At 42.6% G+C, this 21899-nt stretch overlaps 1 protein-coding gene across 1 annotated transcript in view; it reads right to left on the bottom strand.

Moving 5' to 3' along the window:
- The window catches only part of LOC139416206 (protocadherin-7-like), a 223844-nt gene that overhangs the window by 104665 nt on the left and 97280 nt on the right, over window positions 1–21899 (bottom strand). The window lies entirely within an intron of this gene.

Here is a 21899-nt window from a genome sequence, read left to right as displayed (position 1 = left end):
TGAAGGTAAAAAATAAGTTATGTTGACTTCTGGCTTGTCACCTCTGGGTGAAAACAACCCCTCCCAAAAGGGTGGTAACGAAGTGTGTGCATGTCTTCGCTGTCTGTGAGAAACTATATACAGTGCCTTGCGAAAATATTCGGCCCCCTTGAACTTTGCGACCTTTTGCCACATTTCAGGCTTCAAACATAAAGATATAAAACTGTATTTTTTTGTGAAGAATCAACAACAAGTGGGACACAATCATGAAGTGGAACGACATTAATTGGATATTTCAAACTTTTTTAACAAATCAAAAACGGAAAAATTGGGCGTGCAAAATTATTCAGCCCCCTTAAGTTAATACTTTGTAGCGCCACCTTTTGCTGCGATTACAGCTGTAAGTCGCTTGGGGTATGTCTCTATAAGTTTTGCACATCGAGAGACTGAAATTTTTTCCCATTCCTCCTTGCAAAACAGCTCGAGCTCAGTGAGGTTGGATGGAGAGCATTTGTGAACAGCAGTTTTCAGTTCTTTCCACAGATTCTCGATTGGATTCAGGTCTGGACTTTGACTTGGCCATTCTAACACCTGGATATGTTTATTTTTGAACCATTCCATTGTAGATTTTGCTTTATGTTTTGGATCATTGTCTTGTTGGAAGACAAATCTCCGTCCCAGTCTCAGGTCTTTTGCAGACTCCATCAGGTTTTCTTCCAGAATGGTCCTGTATTTGGCTCCATCCATCTTCCCATCAATTTGAACCATCTTCCCTGTCCCTGCTGAAGAAAAGCAGGCCCAAACCATGATGCTGCCACCACCATGTTTGACAGTGGGGATGGTGTGTTCAGTGTGATGAGCTGTGTTGCTTTTACGCCAAACATAACGTTTTGCATTGTTGCCAAAAAGTTCAATTTTGGTTTCATCTGACCAGAGCACCTTCTTCCACATGTTTGGTGTGTCTCCCAGGTGGCTTGTGGCAAACTTTAAACTACACTTTTTATGGATATCTTTAAGAAATGGCTTTCTTCTTGCCACTCTTCCATAAAGGCCAGATTTGTGCAATATACGACTGATTGTTGTCCTATGGACAGAGTCTCCCACCTCAGCTGTAGATCTCTGCAGTTCATCCAGAGTGATCATGGACCTCTTGGCTGCATCTCTGATCAGTCTTCTCCTTGTATGAGCTGAAAGTTTAGAGGGACGGCCAGGTCTTGGTTAGATTTGCAGTGGTCTGATACTCCTTCCATTTCAATATTATCGCTTGCACAGTGCTCCTTGGGATGTTTAAAGCTTGGGAAATCTTTTTGTATACAAATCCGGCTTTAAACTTATTCACAACAGTATCTTGGACCTGCCTGGTGTGTTCCTTGTTCTTTATGATGCTCTCTGCGCTTTTAACGGACCTCTGAGACCATCACAGTGCAGGTGCATTTATACGGAGACTTGATTACACACAGGTGGATTGTATTTATCATCATTAGTCATTTAGGTCAACATTGGATCATTCAGAGATCCTCACTGAACTTCTGGAGAGAGTTTGCTGCACTGAAAGTAAAGGGGCTGAATAATTTTGCACGCCCAATTTTTCAGTTTTTGATTTGTTAGAAAAGTTTGAAATATCCAATAAATGTCGTTCCACTTCATGACTGTGTCCCACTTGTTGTTGATTCTTCACAAAAAAATACAGTTTTATATCTTTATGTTTGAAGCCTGAAATGTGGCAAAAGGTCGCAAAGTTCAAGGGGGCCGAATACTTTCGCAAGGCACTGTAGAGCGAGAACAGAACAGGTTCTCCAGAATAAGAAGAAATACACAGAGAAACGTTGAATTATGGAAAAGGAGTCAAATAAAACGTATCAAGTCACAGAGGCAAAGGAACATCAAACACATCCATTACTATGTCAATGGAAATTAATCTCAGCACAACAGTAAAACGTTCCAGCACACAAAAATAATTTTCCAATTGTCATACATTATGTTTTATTTTACTATAAACCTGTGCTCATGTATTCCCTCATCTAGCACTCTGTTGGTGACATGTAATTCACAATCCAACTTCAAATACCCCATTTGAATGAGAAAGAGAGAGACCGAGAGAGAGAATGTAGCCTATTCACCTGGAATAAAGAATATAATGTTTGTTTTTTTCTTCTCCGTTCATTGACATTCAATTGAAGTATGCCTCCCTGTGTATGAGTTATATAAGTGTATGACTGTGCAAAAATGTGTTTGTGTGCACACTTGCATGTGAGTTTTTCAAGTTTCAAGTTTCATTAGTCGTACAGCATACACATGGTATACACCTTCCAACTAAATGCTTGCTTGCGGATTCCTTCTCGACAATGCAACAACTATAATAAAAGGTAAGACTATGAACATAAAGGAAATGGCTCAGTGGAATTGAATAAACATTTATGCATAAGTATAACACAGGAAGGCACAATTTATAGTACAATATCAGAGAAAGGGGCAGCAATTGTGATGAATGTGTAACATGAGTGTGTGTGTGTGTGTGTGTGTGTGTGTGTGTGTGTGTGTGTGTGTGTGTGTGTGTGTGTGTGTGTGTGTGTGTGTGTGTGTGTGTGTGTGTGTGTGTGTGTGTGTGTAGGCCTGTGTGGGTATGTGCTTGAGTGAGTGGATGTGTGCTAAGATGCAGATAGTCAGTGCAGGTGGTCAGTCAAGTTCAAGTGTTCAGCCATCTGATGGCTGTTGGTATCAGACCTCATGCTCCAATACCATCTGCCCAACGGTAAGGGAGTGAAGAGCTCTTGGCTGTGGTGTGTGGGGTCCTTGATGATGCTGCAGGACATTCCTGTTCCCGTGCCATGCCATGATGCAACCGGTCAGGACACTCTCGATGGTGCAGTGGTAGTATTTGGAAAGGACACGGGGGATAGCATGCCATTTGAAATAGTGGCGCTGTTGCGCCCTCATGACAACAGTGGTGGTGTTGTTGGTCCAAGTCCTTGGTGAGGTGCATGCCGAAGAACTTAAAACTGTTGACTCTCTACTGTAGTCCTGTTGATGTGGATCGGGGCGTGTTCTTTCCTCGGCTTCCTGAATTCAGCAATCAGCTCCTTCCCATACTTCCTCCTTATAGGCTGACTTGTCATTACTGGTTATCATGCCTACAACCGTGGTGTCGTCAGCAAACTTGATTATGTAGTTGGTGTCATGCACTTGGACAATGGTGGTCTGCTTGAAGCAAGTGGGGACTACAGCCTGGGACAGGGACAATTTGAAGATGTCTGAGAAGACGCCAGCCGGCTGCTCAGGGCACACTCTGAGGACGTGGCCAGGGATGCCACCTGGGTCGCCCGGCTTTATAAGTATTCACCCTTTTGAGTTTTCATCAAGGCAGCCTCAGAGAGTGAAAGCACCTGGTTGTCCGGAGCAGTGACAGCCTTCCTGGATTGCTCGGTATTATTTGCCTTGAAGCGAGCATAGGATGTGTTAAGTTCGTCTGAGAGAGACACATTGCACACACTCACTCGCAAATGTCACCATTCACACATACATTTTCCGATTCATAAACAAGAAATACTGCAATACACCGCCATCCTTTCTCCACACACTGCTACTCCCACTCACAGCCAACAAAGAAACACAGACACAAACAGGTCATCGAAAGTTGGCTGAAGCAGCGTGAATTGGCTTCGGGGCTTCATAAAACATGCATGTACTAATGCTAGTCTTTATGTGCACTTCATGCCTCCTGTACACGAAGGAGGCCAGCTAGAGTAGAATGGGAAATGGAAAGAACCCGAAAAAACTCTTTCAGAAAATACATAAAACCATATGGAGTACTCTATAGCCATTTTGAACAATACACTCTGTGCAACATTGCCCTCTGTATCTACTGTGACGCTGTTGGATATTTTGTGAAAGCTTAGAAAATGAAAATAAATTCCAATACTATGAATGTAGGAGGGAAAGAAAAGTGTAAAAGCAGCATATAAAAAGTGGTATAATACTACCTGCTGGCATCAGGTTTTCTTCAAGGCCTATGTGACCCTGAGCAATTGAGTTCTGTAACTGAAGGAAAAACCCACCAAAAAAGGAAATAAGAAACCTTGTCAGTAGGGAAAGGGAGTAATGAAATTCCACAGGAACAAATCGCTGGGTCATTGTGCCTCCTGGACAAATGGTTGTTTGGTGTGTGTGTGTGTGTGTGTGTGTGTGTGTGTGTGTGCGCGAGTGCGTGCGTGCTTGCATGCATGTGTGTGTCTGGACAAGCTGTTGTGTGTGTACTATATTAACCCCTGGGGGTGTCCCCCTGTGTTCAAGAAGGTCACCCTATATAGCGTGAGACTACCGGTGTATACACACTACTCCCCGAAACCACCCACATGGAATTGCCCTGGGGCAGAGAGACACCTACGGTAAACTATGTTATCTTAATCATTTTACCAGTCTACCTCCTTCCATCTCAAAATACTAGTGTCCTCAGAGAGAGAAAGACAGAGAGAGAGAGAGAGGGATAATCCTCTTCTCCCATTGTTAGATGCTTTCATCTATTTTCATAAGGGGAGAGGAGGATAGTAGGGGGGGAAGGAAGAAAAATAGGGGAGAAAAAATGATCTGTGCCATAGTGGCATTGTTGCTCTGAGAATTTGATGCATCTCTTTTGACAAACACACACACAAACACACATAATATGCACATTTCACGCACACATGGACGGACAAACGAACGCACGCACACACACAGACTCCATACTGCTCTCCACCGAAGCGCCCATGGTCAGTAATATATCTTGATACAGGGACAGATTTATTTGGCAAGCCTGCCAACTGGAGAATTGAATAAAAAACCTGTCAAACAGAAACTGTGAGAAAGGTAACGGCAAGAAAGTGTCACAATTTTTTCCTATTATTCTGAGGGGATGTGGAAGGTTCAGTTGTAGCAGTGAAGAAGGGGGAGATGGTGAGATGTAATGCAACATTCATCCTACCCATTTATTCTGCAATACCTCTATCAATTCAATTCGCTGTCCTAGGTCAGACACGGAGATCAATACATGTAAATATGGGCAGACACACACACAAAAACACAGACCCTAGGGATGGGTATAGATATAGAACATGAGACCTGTTTGAGTCAGTGGTCTGGCAGAGTGTCTCAGGCTCGTAACGCGCGCTCCCGACAGAGTTACCTCTCGTTCAAGTGCTTTTCTTCAGACATAGGAATTCTCCGGTTGGAACATTATTGATGTTTTATGTTAAAAACATCCTAAAGATTGATTCAATACATCGTTTGACTTGTTTCTACGACCTGTAACGGAAATGTATCCAGTTTTTATCTGGACGAAGTGCTCGCACCTCATGAAGATGGATTACTGGGCTGAACACGCTAACAACAAGTGGCTATTTGGACATAAACAATGGACTTTATGGAACAAATCAGTCATTTATTGTCGAACTGGGATTCCTGGGAGTGCCTTCTGATGAAGATCATCAAAGGTAAGTGAATATTTATAGCGTTGTTCTGTTGACTCCAAAATGGCAGATATTTCTCTGGCTGGATTGGGCTCTGAGCGCCGTTTTTTTTAAAATCTGACACAGCGGTTGCATAAAGGAGAAGTCTTTCTTTAATTCTGTGAATAATACTTATATCTTTTATCAATGTTTATTATGAGTATTTCTGCAAAATCACCGGATGTTTTGGAATCAAAACATTACTGCACGTAAGTCGCCAATGTAAACTGAGATTTTTGGATATAAATATGCACATTATCAAACAAAACATTCATGTATTGTGTAACATGTTGTCCTATGAGTGTCTTCTGATGAAGATCATCAAAGGTTAGTGATTCATTTTATCTACATTTCTGCTTTTTGTGACTCCTATCTTTGGCTGGATAAATGGCTGTGTGTTTTTTCGACTTGGCGGTGATCTAACATAATCATATGTTGTGCTTTCGCTGTAAAGCATTTCTGAAATCGGACATGATGGGTATATTAAAAATGTGTTTATCTTTAATTTGCTGTATTGGACTTGTTAATGTGTGAAAGTTACATATTTAAAAAAAATATTTTTGAATTTTGCGCTCTGCCATTTCAGAGGAATGTTGTCGAGGGGTTCCGCTAGCGGAACGCCTGCCCTAGGTCAGTAATATACCTTGATACAGGGACAGATTTATTTGGCAAGCCTGCCAACTGTAGAATTTAATAAAAAACCTGTCAAACAGAAACTGTGAGAAAGGAAACGGAAAGAAAGTGTCACAATTTGTTCCTATTATTCTGAGGGGATGTGGAAGGTTCAGTTGTGGCAGTGAAGAAGGGGGAGATGGTGAGAAGTAATGCAACATTCATCCTACCCATTTATTCTGCAATACCTGTATCAATTCAAGTATCTGTCCTAGGTCAGACACAGAGATCAATACATGTAAATATGGGCAGACACACACACAAAAACACAGACCCTAGGGATGGGTATAGATATAGAACATCAAGTCACTGTGATTTTGGGCAACAGCCAGCCAACCAGGTTAGCATTTCTTTATTTATACAATTCTCCAATCAATCAACCAGCTTAAAATGTGTGTGTGTGTGTGTATGTGTTCTTAATTTCTCTGAGGTAATTAAAGTAATCTGATGGCTGATGTGGTAGCAGGTACTTCGAAGTCTGGCCACAGACCCCAGATCAGCTCAGAGCACTTTGTCACTTACCTAAAAGGCCTCTGAGCCAGGGGCCAAGCCCTGTCTTTAATAATAACCAAACACACACACACACACACAAAACACACACACACATGCATCACCAGGACTAACACTGCCACAGGGCTACAGCGTTCTGTCGGTCCTTGATCAGTCACTTTGTCATTCCAAGTGTGTGTCAAAGGGCTTTAGTGTGCGTATGTCTACAGTACATACATAGGCCTACGCACCGTAATTTAAGTAGTGCTTGAATTCAGGTCGTTTCTATTAGTGGTTGAAGCCTTAGCCAGCGACAGAGTCACGGTTCCACCAAGGTATTCACTCCTTAAGGGCATGCAAGCCAAGTCCTGTCTATGAATGGAGCTATACAAACAGGATCGCCTACTGTATGTATTGACAATACATTAAAACCTCTCACTGTGACAATGTCGGAATCATTGCAACTCAATAAACCAATTCAAATGCTATGGGCCTCAATGTTCTTTCTGTGAATGTGCTTAAGAGTTGAAGTGAGTGGGGTTAAATGCCATGGGTTCAGGGTCAGTCACTGGTGGTTTCCAGCTTCCTACTGGCTTATTCTCTTGTAAGAGACATTATGTGAAGGGAGCTTTAGGAGTGGAAGGTTATGATGACATGAGAAGAGGCTGGGAAGAGACTGAAATGGCAAAGGTTAAGCCACTGTCAAGCTGTTATGCACTCTCACACACAGAGACAAAGAAACACGGGAAAGCACACACCCACACTCACACATAGAGAGACAAAGATATAAACACACGCAATTAAAACAAAGCAAGACACATGCCCTAAACATGCCACAAAAGGTCAAGTAGAGAGGTGGTATGTTCACATACAAGCCTACAGTTGCAAACAACAAACACGTTTTTCAAATATACTGAACCCATTCACTCTCATTTGTCAGAAAGTAGACCAGACTTCAGCCATGGCAGAGAAATGAGGCAGATATCATCCCTCTCTTCTTCTTTCAGGCAAATTCCTGTAGACTCTGTCAGCATTTGAAATAACTGTTCTTCCCCAAACACTCGTGCACTCACACATACACAAACCTAAAAAAAAAAAATGTCTACTAGCGTTGAATGAAGTCAGTTCTTGTGTATTGGTTTTAAGCAGGTCCAATCTGGTTTGGGTTTGTTGCATGGGCTTGGAAAAATCTTGTTCACCTATTCCGCCCTCGTTTGAATTTTCCGCTGTGTCGTACATTTGATTGTTTGCTATAATCACGGCTACATACCTTCACCGCCAAATGAAATTGCCGGCAACTGGAAGCTTTTGAGAAATTCCAGGGAACAAACACCAGAGCTATGCCAGAGCTAAAGAGAAACACATTTCTCAGGTTATTACATACAGATGACCGCTATATACCTCTGTAGGTACCTCTGTGTGTGCCCATGCACGTGCATGTGTATATTTGTTATTTTGACAGAGAGTCATGCTGAGACCAAGTGAGCCCTGTAGAAAAAATACACACATCAATACAAAAAAAGGAAAACAGTATATGCATCTATACAGTACATGTATATATACAAAACCTGGTGCCTTGTGTATAATTCTATATTTCAGCGCGCTCTCTCACCATGTTCCTCAAGCTGGAAAATCATTCTCCATTATTTGATTTTCTCTCCTTCCCTATCTCTGTGGCTATCCATCCGCCCCTGGTGCAGTTCTTTGGCATGCAGCCCCATGCAGCCTGTGTTGTGAGGGCCTTCCTTCGCACTTCCATACCCTCCTGAGAGAGACACTCAGCTAGAGCAGGCCTTTCTTAAAGCACAGAGACCTCATGCCTATTCCCCCACCACACAGCTCTGCCAAACTAATGCTGAGGGGGCAACACACTGGGGACAACACACACACATACATACACGTGTACAGAAATACACACATATACGCAAAGTCAGACACGCACACAAATGCATAATATAACGCCAAATACTGAAGAGTAAAATTACACAGAGATATATACCTGGAGTGTACAAACCATTAGGAACAACTGCTCTTTCCATGACATAGACTGACCAGGTGAAAGCTATGATCTCCTACTGATGTCACCTGTTAAATCCACTTCAAAAGTGAGGAGACAGGTTAAAGAAGGATTTATAAGACTTGAGACAATTGAGACATGGATTGTGTATTTGCGCCATCAGAGGGTGAATAGGCAAGACAAAATATTTAAGTGCCTCTGAACGGGTTATGGTAGTAGCTGCGGGGCGCACCAGTTTGAGTGTGTCAAGAACTACAACGCTGCTGGGTTTTTCATGCTCAAGAGTTTCCAGTGTGTATCAAGAATGGTCCAACATACAATGGACATCCAGCCAACTTGACACAACGGTGGGAAGCATTCGAGTCAACATGGGCCAGCATCCCTGTGGAACACTTTTGACACATTGTAGAGTTCAATAACAGACAAATTGAGGGCAAAAGGGGGTGCAACTCAATATTAGGAAGGTGTTCCTAAAGTTTTGTATACTCAGTCTATACTGCCTTATACAAACAGATAAGAGACAGAGAGAAGAGACAGATGGACCACACACATAGACAGACAGAGGATGATATGCAGCTGGCAACTACCCTGTTGATTGGTGAGCTGGGTAACCCCTGTGCCATGTGTCTCACACTGAGTAGACATGGCACCCACTGTGCCCCATCTCTGCCAACACAGGCCCCCGACGTGTCAACGCACACCGACATACGCCTCCCCCGCCCTGCGGCCTCCACCCCATTGAACACGTTTACCGCACGTAAACATGCATGCACACACACACACACACTCGCTCGCACACACTCACGCAAATCTAATTGTGCTAATGCAGAGAGAGAAAGAGCGAGAAAGCGAGGAGAGACGCAGAGAGATAGAAAGGAGAGGGAGAGAGAAAGAAAAGAGGATGGGAGGAGAGAAGAAAATAGAACAAAGGGAGGGAGAACAAGAGAGAGACAAAAGGACAGAAACAGAGAGGAGGGGGAGGACTTGGCTGAGCGCCTCCAAGGTGTTTGTCTTCATTGAAAACTGGCCCACCTTTCCCCCCTTCTTCTGCTGAAACGAAGAGAGATTGAGGGAGCAAAGCAACAATAAATAAATAAAAATAAATAAAAGCAGGAACATTTCAAATCAACATCTGTCGCGGAGGGTGATTTTTCTCCCAAATAGCATGTGCCAGTGTGATTCGGAAGCGGGCCAAATTGCTAGTTGACGCTTGGTTGCACCTAAAAGGTCCAGCCGTATACAAAGGTTTGGAAGGACTGTACTGTCCCTCATTCACAAAACAGTCATGTTTCCTTCCAATGTGGCTTGAAAGACCATGCTAGTCCCTCTGTGTTGCCTACAAGCCAATTCCTGTCTATTTCTGTCAATCCATATACATAGTGGAAACGATATGAAATAATACTTGTAATATTCGACTAGGAGTGGCAATATTTGAGGTGAAAACATATTTCCTTCCAAAAAAACATTGGTGTCTTTTCCTGCGGTTGTTCTATATTTACTATTCCTGGAATGACTACAGCTCTAGCTTACCTGTTTATTACTATACACCGATAGTGAACTCAGACTTATAACAATGAAAGTGGCTAAATGTGAAGTGAAAAATATTTCCCTCCCAACAAAATGGCCACCTTCTTCTCTGTGGCGCTTCTCTTTGTACTAGTTTTAGAATGGCTGCAGCATCCCTACTCTAATCTCCCCCAGACCTAGATAAATCCACATCGGTCAGAGTGGGAGTCAGTCTGTGCTTCGGGTACACACAAACACCACAATGCTCAGTGTGTGTGGGTGAGTGTGTGTTTCTCTTCCACAGCTCAGAGGAGAACGCCAACCTCTGGAGCATGGGTTTTTAATCTTTTTAGTGTTTCTTCTTTTCTTATACTATTTTCTGTTACTGACTGAGGTTTAGGAATGAGACTACGCTGTACTGGTAGCTTATAGACTAGCTGGCCTGACTGGCCATTTGTTGTATGGTAGTACGTGTACTGTATGACACCAGCAACTGATTTGAATACCTGCCTGGTTTGCTCCCCCGCCACAAACAGCAGCTTCACCTCACACTCCCTTCGCTCTTAGACTTTCCCTCTATCCTTTTCACTCCCTCGCTCTCTCTCGCCTCATGATGATGTGAGCAACAGAGGAGTGGATAACAAAGGGAGGGAGGGAGAGAGGAGAGAAGATACGGGGAGAGGGGCTCTAGGCATACAGTACATCGAGCTAGGCATACAGTACATCGGATCCCAGGACTGTCCCAGGAAAACTTCACATTTCCTGAAAAAAATAAAGACCTGGGAAATGACCATTTTCCCCAATGTCGGCACAAATGCAGGCCCCACAGAACATGTGCAGCATCAGATTACCCCCCACCCCCCAAAAAATAACACATTATCCAATCAAATCAAAATGTATTCGTCACATTCCTTGTAAACAACAGGTGTAAACTAACAGTAAAACGCTTATTTAAGGGCCCTTCCCAACAATGCATAGAGAAGGAAAATAGAGAAATAATAGAAAAGTAATAACACATTATAATAAAAGTAATACTAAATAGACAATGACTAACAATAATTTGGCTATATACAAGGGGTACCAGTAGCGAATCGATGTGCAGGGGTACGAGGTAATTGAGGTAGATATGTATATACTGTACAAGTAGGAATAAAGTGTCTAGGAAAAATAGTAGATAAAAATAATAGATAAAAAGGATAGATTATAAACAAAAGCAGCATGTGGTGAGTCAAAAAGTCAGTGCAAAAAGGGTCAATGAAGATAGTCAAGGTAGCTAAACTCAGCAAAAAAAGAAACGTCCTCTCACTGTCAACTGCATTTATTTTCAGCAAACTTAACATGTGTAAATATTTGTATGAACATAACAAGATTCAACATCTGAGACATAAACTGAACAAGTTCCACAGACATGTGATGAACAGAAATGGAATAATGTGTCCCTGAACAAAGGGGGGGTCAAAATCAAAAGTAACAGTCAGTATCTGGTGTGGCCACCAGCTGCATTAAGTACTGCAGTGCATCTCCTTCTCATTGACTGCACCAGATTTGCCAGTTATTGCTGTGAGATGGTACCCCACTCTTCCACCAAGGCACATGCAAGTTCCCAGACATTTGTGGGGAGAATGGCCCTAGCCCTCACCCTCCGATTGAACAGGTCCCAGACATGCTCAATGGAATTTAAAATCGGGCTCTTCGCTGGGAAATGTAGAATACTGACATTCCTGTCTTGCAGGAAATCACGCACAGAACGAGCAGTATGGCTGGTGGCATTGTCATGCTGGAGGGTCATGTCAGGATGAGCCTGCAGGAAGGGTACCACATGAGGGAGGAGGATGTCTTCCCTGTAAAGCACAGCGTTGAGATTGCCTGCAATGACAACAAGCTCAGTCCGATGATGCAGTGACACACCGCCCCAGACCATGACGGACTCTCCACCTCCAAATCGATTCCGCTCCAGGGTACAGGCCTCGGTGTAATGCTAATTTCTTCAACGATAAACGCAAATCCGACCATCACCCCTGGTGAGACAAAACCGCGACTCGTCAGTGAAGAGCACTTTTTGCCAGTCCTGTCTGAAGATGAATTAGTGGGCTGAACACGCTAACAACAAGTGGCTATTTGGATGATGGACATTATGGAACTTTATGGAACAAATTTGTTTATTGTCGAACTGGGATTCCTGGGAGTGCCTTCTGATGAAGATCATCAAAGGTAAGTGAATATTTATGGTGTTATTTCTAACTTCTGTTGACTCCAAAATGGCGGATATTTCTCTAGCTGGATTGGGCTCTGAGCGCCGTTCTCAGATTATGCTTTTCCCGTAAAGTTTTTTTGAAATCTGACACAGCGGTTGCATTAAGGAGAAGTGTTTATTTAATTCTGTGAATAATACTTGTATCTTTTATCAATGTTTATTATGAATATTTCTGCAAAATCACCGGATGTTTTGAATCAAAACATTACTACACATAAGGCGCCAATGTAAACTGAGATTTTTGGATATAAATATGCACATTATCGAACAAAACATACATGTATTGTGTAACATGATGTCCTATGAGTGTCATCTGATGAAGATCATCAAAGGTTAGTGATTCATTTTATCTATATTCCTGCTTTTTGTGACTCCTATCTTTGGCTGGAAAATGGCTGTGTTTTTTTGACTTGGCTATGACCTAACATAATCATATGTTGTGCTTTTTCTATGTAAAGCATTTTTCAAATCGGACACAATATGTAGATTAACAAGATGTGTATCTTTCATTTGCTGTATTGGACTTGTTAATGTGTGAAAGTTACATGTTTCTAAAATATATTTTTGAATTTCGCGTGCTTTCTTTCAGAGGAATGTTGTCGAGGGGTTCCGCTAGAAAGATTAATGCAACCGCTGTGTCAGATTTCAAAAAAACTTTACGGAAAAAGCAAACCATGCAATAATGTGAGACGGCGCTCAGAAAATAAATACAATTATCCGCCATGTTGGAGTCAACAGAAATCAAAAATCACAATAGAAATATTCCCTTACCTTTGACGATCTTCATCAGAATGCACTCACAGGAATCCTAGTTCCACAATAAATGCTTGATTTGTTCAATAATGTCCATTATTTATGTCCAAGTAGCTACTTTTGTTAGCGCGTTTAGTACACAAATCCAAACGCTCGTGCAGGTCCATCAAAAAGTTATATTACAGGTCAAAAAAACTTGTCAAACTAAGTATAGAATCAATCTTTAGGATGTTGTTGGAACGCAGGTCGCTATCATGTGAAATGTGCGTGACCAGTACCTGGCTCTCTGCCAGACCACTGACTCAAAGCGCTCTCATCCGGCTCCACAACACAGTAGAAGCCTCATTCAAGTTCCTAAAGACGGTTGACATCTAGTGGAAGCCCTAGGAAGTGCAACCTGATCCATATCCCACTGTGTGTTCAATAGGGACTGGGTTGAAAATCGACCAACCTCAGATTTCCCACTTCCTGGTTGGATTTCTTCTCAGGTTGTTGCCTGCCATGTGAGTTCTGTTATATTCACAGACATCATTCAAACAGTTTTAGAAACTTCAGAGTGTTTTCTATCCGATACTAATAATAATATGCATATATTAGCAACTGGGACTGAGGAGCAGGCAGTTTACTCTGGGCACCTCTGGACACCTGTCAAGCTACTCAATACTGCCCCTGCAGCCATAAGAAGTTCATGGTTCTTTGAACAGGCATTAGAAACAGTGTTGAAACCCTTTACAATGAAGTTCTGTGAAGTTATTTGGATTTTTATGAATTATCTTTGAAAGACAGGGTCCTGAAATAGGGACGTTTCATTTTCTGGTGCACCTGTGACATGAAGAAAGCCGACAGAGTACCCCTACAGTATAGCCTATAAAATATTGTGTGTCTTTTTGAGCTGTCATTGTGACTCTTCAGACAGTCACACATTTGATAGGCCTATGCACAATTCACTACACTGGCATCTATGTCACAGGTATGAAATATGTTAACAATTCCGGGTCATGAGGGAACATTCTATATTCTCCTGTCCTTAAGCATAGACTATTTTCCTATCCAGTCCCAATCCCACTTAAACCCAAAATACTGACTCTTGTCTCGCATGAACATTCCCAACTTTATTCTGTAACCCATAGGATGCAATATCAAAGCACGTCTCACGCCTATGCATGTCAAAATACCACTATACATTTCCCCCCGCTTCTCTGCACTTTCTTGTACTTGCTGCCCATATGAGAGCTTCAGTAGAGAATGTGTGATCAACAAACAGTATGAGAGTAGATATGGATATTTAAAAAAAAATCAACTTGGTCCCCATTAAGATACCTTGATATTGGAGGAGGTAGGTAGCCTAGTGTTTAGAGCGTTGGGCCAGTAACATAAAGGTTGTTGGATCGCATCCCCCTAGCTGACAAGTTCAAAATCTGTCCTCTGCCCCTGAACAAGGCAGTACCTCTTAGAGGTTAGGGTGCATTTTTTCAACTTTTTGATAAAAAGCGTGCAAATTTTCAACGTCCTGCTACTCATGCCAGGAATATAGTATATGCATATGATTAGTATGTGTGGATAGAAAACACTCTGAAGTTTATAAAACTGGTTAAATCATGTCTGTGACTATAACAGAACTTGTGTAAATATATATCCCTCCGCCAGTTCCCTGTATTGTCTATGTCAAGGGAAATTAGATAGCGCCCAGTTTACAGTTCCTACAGCTTCCACACGATGTCGCCAGTCTTGGGAATTGGGTTGAAGTTAATCCTTGGTGAAATGAAGAATAGGCACTTCCTGTCAGAGGGTACACTGTGGATAGTTATGAAAGAGAGAAAATCGTCCATGATTTGTTGACTTGCTGCTATTGAATACAGATCGCCCCGTCATCAATTTGATCGATTATTAATGTTTACAAATACCTAAAGTTGGATTACAAAAGTAGTTTGAAGTATTTTGGCAAAGTTTATAGGCAACTTTTTAAATTTTTTGTAATGACGTTGCGTTTTGGAAAGCTGTTTTTTTCTGGATCAGACGGGCTTTATAAATGGACATTTTGGGTATACATGGACGGAATTAATCGAAAAAAATAACCAATTGTGATGTTTATGGGACATATTGGAGTGCCAACAAAGAAGCTCGTCAAAGGTAATGCATGTTTTATATTTTATTTCTGCGTTTTGTGTAGCGCCGGCTACGCTAATTCTTTTGTTTACGTCTCCTTCAGGTATTTTGGGGGGGTGCATGCTATCAGATAATAGCTTCTCATGCTTTCGCCGAAAAGCATTTTTAAAATCTGACATCTTGGCTGGATTCACAATGAGTGTAGCTTTAATTGAGTACCCTGCATGTGTAATTTAATGAAAGTTTGAGTTTTATCGAGTACTATTTGAATTTGGCGCTACGCATTTCCCCAGGCTATTGGCTAGGAGAGACGCTAGCGTCTCAGTGGCCGTAAGAGGTTAACCCACTGTTCAGGCAGTCATTCCAAGAACATGTTCTTAACTGGCTTGCAAAGTTAAATAAAGGATACAAATATTTAGACTATTTCCACTCTTCATCTCCCAGTTTTTCATGAGCTGATCTGCTATCTGTATAATAATAAAATACATTTTGCCAAATATAGAAGATATTCTGTCATTCGTTGAAGGAGGTTATCTTGCAAGCTTGGTCATTTGATTTTATTTGATTGTCGTTACAAAGTATGTGTGATTCGACAAGGCTATATTTGGGGTGTGCTCTGTGCATCCTGAATGCGTTCTGTGTCTGCTGAAATGTGCTGAATTAATTGAGGAACATGTTAACGCTCTGACTTTATGGATGGACTGTTTCGCAATTCACAACAACATTATTGGCGATCAAAGATAGTTACTCTTTTCTAAACATTGGTTTCAATTGCTCTTAATTCTTTACATAGTGGCGCAGCCAAAGTGGCCCAGCACCGCTCTTATTTGGGGAAAACTATGGCATAGAGATCTTGGTTTAAAACGCTTTAAATGGGCAATTCCAATTATTGCACTAATTCCTAGGATAAATATGTGAGAACTTGGTAGATTTTGGGGAAAATATGAATCCCTACTAGAGACTCCTACCATTCATTAGAGCAATGCACACATACTGGTTCCCTGATACACATACACACGCACACATGCACACACACATACTCAGGGTTAAGAAGGCATAACTGATTAAGATGTACCTGTTGGCAGACATTCCACTGTTTCTGGGGCTGGTTTAACATTTCTGATGAATACAGCAGCATTGATTTGAACTATTCCCATGCCTCCTACAGTGTGTGTACACATGGAAGATATGACCTTGTAGAGGTCGATGGGGAAAAAAATGTGAGTGTAAAACACAGATTGATGGTGTGATTTTCCACTACACTGCTCTGAAAGGGAGGAGGAGAGTCAACACACACACACACACACACACACACACACACACGTGTGTGCATCACACAAAATGGCATACACTGACACGTGCTGACGCATCCACATCCAATTAATCCAATCACACGATAAATCCAAATCAGCCAATAGCCCTTCCCGTATCCAACACAAGATAGGTGTGTGTTTTGTGTGTGTGTCTTCCGTCTTTACCCAAACACACTTTCCATCCTCATTTCCTCCCAAGTCGGGGAAATAAGACAGGCGACTGCACCAGTGCTGCTGAGCTCTTGAAATATGAATGGCTTTAATTAAATGGGCTCTCTTTGCCATCTGGCCGTCGGATTGTAACTGAGTTTTTTCTACAATGCGCCACACACTCGCTAATAACCAGCCTAAGCAGCAGTCTGATGGGCACAACGAAGAGAGAAGAAGAAACAACACCAACAATATCATAATCTACTGTGATACTCTGAAGGAATGGGAAAGAGAGAGGAGGGAGAGAGGGAGAGAGGTAGATAGCGAGAAAGAAAGAAAGAAAGCGAGACAGACAGACAGACAGACAGACAGACAGACAGACAGTGAGAAAGGCCAAAAGCAGGGTTTCATAAACTTGGTCCTCGGGACCCCAACATTTAGTTGTTTGCCCTAGCACTACACAGCTGATTCAAATAATCAACTTATCATCAAGCTTTGATCATTTTAATCAGCTGTGTAGTGTTAGGGCAAAAACCAAAATGTGCACTCCTTGGGGTCCCGAGTTCCGAGTTTGGGAAATGCTGCCCTAGAGAGTGTACCTGACTTATAAGTGCAATGGTACGATGTAGCACTTGTATATCCCGTTGCATTGAGCAGGGTTCCAGGCACTTAATGATGGTGTTTATGAATCAGTGGTATCAGCCAGAGTTCCCTCTCAACATCAAGCAGGAAAGAAAGTAAAGAGAATGAAAAGGAGAGAGAGGAGGAGTGAAGAGAGGATGTCTGACTGATGCAGGCAAAACAAGAGACACCACGCTACGCATGATAACGCTAGCAGCACCCTGGTCAGTCTTTCCACCACTTCTCTATGTTCATCTCTCTCTTTTTCCTTCTCTCTGGAATCACACATGCTTTTCTTACCTCTAAATAACAAACAATATTTCGCTCATACCCACCCCCCTCCCCTCTCTCTCATACTCTCGCTCTGTCTCTCTCTCTCTAGGTTATAAAGGCTAACATTACACAAAGATTCACAGGAAATGGCTTATGTAGTCACTCCCCGGTGACAGGAGGATATCTATGACCTCTTGAACACAAACACAAGTCAATGTCTAATCAATGTCATAAAACATATCCTACAAACTGTGGATAGTGTGTTCTCCCTCTTATGTAACACTTTGCACATTACAGTTGAAAGGACAATGCGGAAACGTGTATTTTCGCGATGTGCTGGCTGGCTGATGATTTATATTGAGAAATGAAACATTCACAGGTCTCACGGTGCTTGGGATCAATAAGAGCAATATACATTTTCTGCCTGTCCTGACCTGCCAAAACCCTACCCCACCCACACTACTTCTGGGACGTACCCTAGCCATCCATAACTGTCTAATGGAGTGTTTGACTTCCGACACTCCGCTTTTATGAATATCTAATGATCAACGGGTAAACTGATGAATAACTAAGCACACAGCCGTAGCATCAAGTTATTAGGATGCTTAGCTGTACAGTGTTGGAATGTGCTGAACATGGAACTCTGTAGTGTAGTTTCTAAGTGGGGAGATGGAAATGGGGTGAGAAGTAGAGAGAATGGTAGAGAGAGGGAGAGAGAGAGAAAGAATGAGGGAGAAAGAGACAGTGGACTGCAGTGGTGGTGGACTGCGCCTTGTGCCTCCACATTGATTGCGGGATCATCAATTGACAACAGAGGAGGCTGGTGGGAGGAGCTATAGAAGGACAGGCGGATTGTAATGGGTGGAATGGAATAGACAAACACATTAAACATAAGGAAACCACGATTGACTCCGTTACAATTATTCCATTCCAGCCATTACAATGAGCCTGTCCACCTATAGCTCCTCCCACCAGCCTCCTCTGATTGACAACGACCAATTTGAAGTGTCAGGATTTCCCACGTGGCTCCTGGAGCCTTGGAACAAGCTCTCCTACTTCTCCAAACAGAACTCCAACAGTCCGGCTCTCAAGGATGCCACTCAACCTCGAAGTGGGCGGAATAGACATGGGAATAACAGACTATAGCAGAGAGAGGTGTGACGATGACCTCGAAGACTCAACCGTGTGACATTTCAAAATGACTAAGTCCATTCAGGCTCGGAGGGAGTTGGGGAGTAGGGCGTTTTATGGATAGCATAATTCAATGTGAAGGGTAAACTCACTTTCTCACTTTCCTATACTTTCTGATTTACACTCTCTCAGCACTTGACAGCTATATCCTTTCTTTGTGAATCTGGATACATTTCAACCCCCTTTCTCCACAAAGATAGAGTAACCAGAATGAGGTAGTCATGGTGCATTGTGTATCCTTTCTCCTTCCCTCCTCCCTGACCTTAATCCCGACACTCTGGTCAGACGGCGGGGGTGTGAGGACACACACAGCAGGGCAACACAAAGACCCCGTGCATCTCCCAATGTCACGACACATCTCTCATGCAACCCTAACGACACAATTATTTCAACAGCCTAACGATGCCCAAGTGCCGAGGCTACACGGCACTGCGCCCATCTGTTAACTTTTGTTCCCCCTTTTTTGTCATAGAAACTCCCCGTTTTAATGGACAGTGGATTAGCATCAAGTTAATGTAGCACTGGGGTGTCCGTGTGTGCTTCAACTGCTGCATGAGGGTAGTAGTATAATGGCATAACCTCCCTTTGAAAGGGATATAGTGATTCAGCCCTCTTCAACTGGATCCTGGACTTCCTGACGGGCCATCCCCCAGGTGGTAAGGGTAGGTAACAACACATCCGCCACACTAATCCTCAACACGGGGGCCCCTCAGGGGTGCGTGCTCAGACCCCTCCTGTACTCCCAGTTCACTGCACGGCCAAGCACGACTCCAACACCATCATTAAGTTTGCCGATGACACAACAGTGGTAGGCCTGATCACCGACAATGATGAGACAGCCTATAGGGAGGAGGTCAGAGACCACATCATCAACGGGGCTGTAGTGGAGCAGGTTGAGAGCTTCAAGTTCCTTGGCATCCACATCACCAACAAACTAAAATGGTCTAAGCACACCAAGACCATCGGGAAGAGGGCAAGACAAAACCTATTCCCCCTCAGGAGATTGAAAAGATTTGGCATGGGTACTCAGATCCTCAAAAGGTTTTACAGCTGCACCATCGAGAGCATCCTGACGGGTTACATCACTGCCTGGTATGGCAACTGCTTGGCCTCCGACTGCAAGGCACTACAGAGGGTAATGAGCACGGCCCAGTACATCACTGGGGCCAAGCTTCCTACCATCCAGGACCTCTAGACCAGGCGGTGTCAGAGGAAGGCCCTAAAAATTGTCAAAGACTCCAGCCACCCTAGTCATAGACTGTTCTCGCTGCTACCGCACAGCAAGTGGTACCAGAGGCTTCTACACAGCTTCTAACCCCAATCCATAAGATTCCTGAACACCTAATAAAATGGCTACCCAGACTATTTGCATTATCCACCTCCCCTTCTACGCTGCTGCTACTCTCTGTTATTATCTATGCATAGTCACTTTAATAACTCTACCTACATGTATGTATTACCTCAATTACCTCAACACCGGTGCCACCGCAATTGTTATTTACTGCTGCTCTTTAATTATTTGTTATTCTTATCTCTTACTTTTTTATGTATTTTATTAAAACGGCATTGTTTCTTAAGGGCTTATAAGTAAGCATTTCCCTGTAAGGTCTACACATGTTGTATTCGGCACATGTGACAAATACAATTTGATTTGATTTGATCCGTCTCTTTCCTTCATTCAACTTCGTCCAAACCAGAAATCTTTCTCTGTCAGTAGGAATGGGAGGTTAGAACTCAACTAATCAGATTGCAGGATTTTAAGTGAGCAGCAAAGATACTGCAACAAAGTATAAGCTTTCTGTCAAATGGCATGTGTCGCACTAGTAAACAATTCATTCTAGCAATTGAGAAAAGGTTTATATTAGAGGTATAGATAAAGTTGGTGGTGTGGAGAGGTGAAAAGGGTAGTTGAGAAACAGGCACGAACACACTCAAGAAGACAACGGCAATAAGGACACACACACACACACACCACATAAACACAGAACAAATCAACTGATCCTCCTTAAGATTGTGTGAACCAGCATGGCAAATGTTCTCATTCCATACAAAGTTATTCTTCAACCTTGCCGTGTTTGACCTTTTTTCCCCCAGAAAGAGCGGTAGCGCAATAGAAAATCCGCAGCCTCCACTTTCATGTCAATATTTTTTACTGTGTTTTTTTTCTTTCTGTATTTTACCTCAGTGGTTTGATTGGTAGGCAGATTCACGTTTTTTATCTAATCTGCTTGTCTCATATTGATTCTTTCATTGCAATTACTTTAAGCGCAGACCAAATTGAAACGAGCCTTTAATTTAGGCTAATTTGGCCCGTAATGGGCAGCCATTGTTCTCAATGGGAAGTCTTAAATACCCTGAGGGCAGACCCCAGCCCACACTGAGTAGGCCTGAGCAATCTGACATCCAAAGTACTTTTAATCTGATTTAAGTAGCTTCAATGTTCTCAGCAAATCGCAAAGTTAAAAAGATAATTTAGACACTCTTGAGTTCAACATTTTATCTGCATGTCTGCCTGTCTGGATCTGTCTGTCTGTTGGTATCTCTGTCTGCCGGGTTCATTTCACAGCCAGAGAGATTCGCAACCTGTAGGTCAAATGACTGTTTCGTATTGGCGTTCTAGAAATGTTAGATAATGAATTATGAAAACCAAGTCAATGTGTGAGGCACACAATGAAGTCCAGATGGACTCCATCATTTGGACTGCATATATGCCCTTGCAGTCATAAATCACAAGGTTTGACTTGCCTGCAGATAAACTGTGGGGCACAATGCCTTGAAACATTGCACAAGAAAATCACAGCGGACTTATGCAATTTGAATATTCTCATCCTCTGCCACTCGTAAAACCGCCCGTGCTCAGGCTTACAGTCTTAAGACGGTCACAGCTTGATAGATCTAAACCAGACTATTAGTGGGTCCATTACCCTAACCCCTAAAACCTTGCTGGTTATACCAATACCACAGAATACATCAGCTAACAGCACTGATACAGTAACGGCTATATAAAAAATAACCGCTGCTTGTCTTGCAAAACCAGAGTTGTGGTTTTGATGCCAGCACAGGTTACATAACACTGAGTACATGTGTAAACTGTA

Source organism: Oncorhynchus clarkii, chromosome 9 (assembly GCF_045791955.1).
Source record: "Oncorhynchus clarkii lewisi isolate Uvic-CL-2024 chromosome 9, UVic_Ocla_1.0, whole genome shotgun sequence".
NCBI classification, from domain to species: domain Eukaryota; kingdom Metazoa; phylum Chordata; class Actinopteri; order Salmoniformes; family Salmonidae; genus Oncorhynchus; species Oncorhynchus clarkii.
The sequence above is the reverse complement of the archived record's forward strand: the minus strand, read 5'-3'. Positions and strand labels throughout refer to the sequence as shown.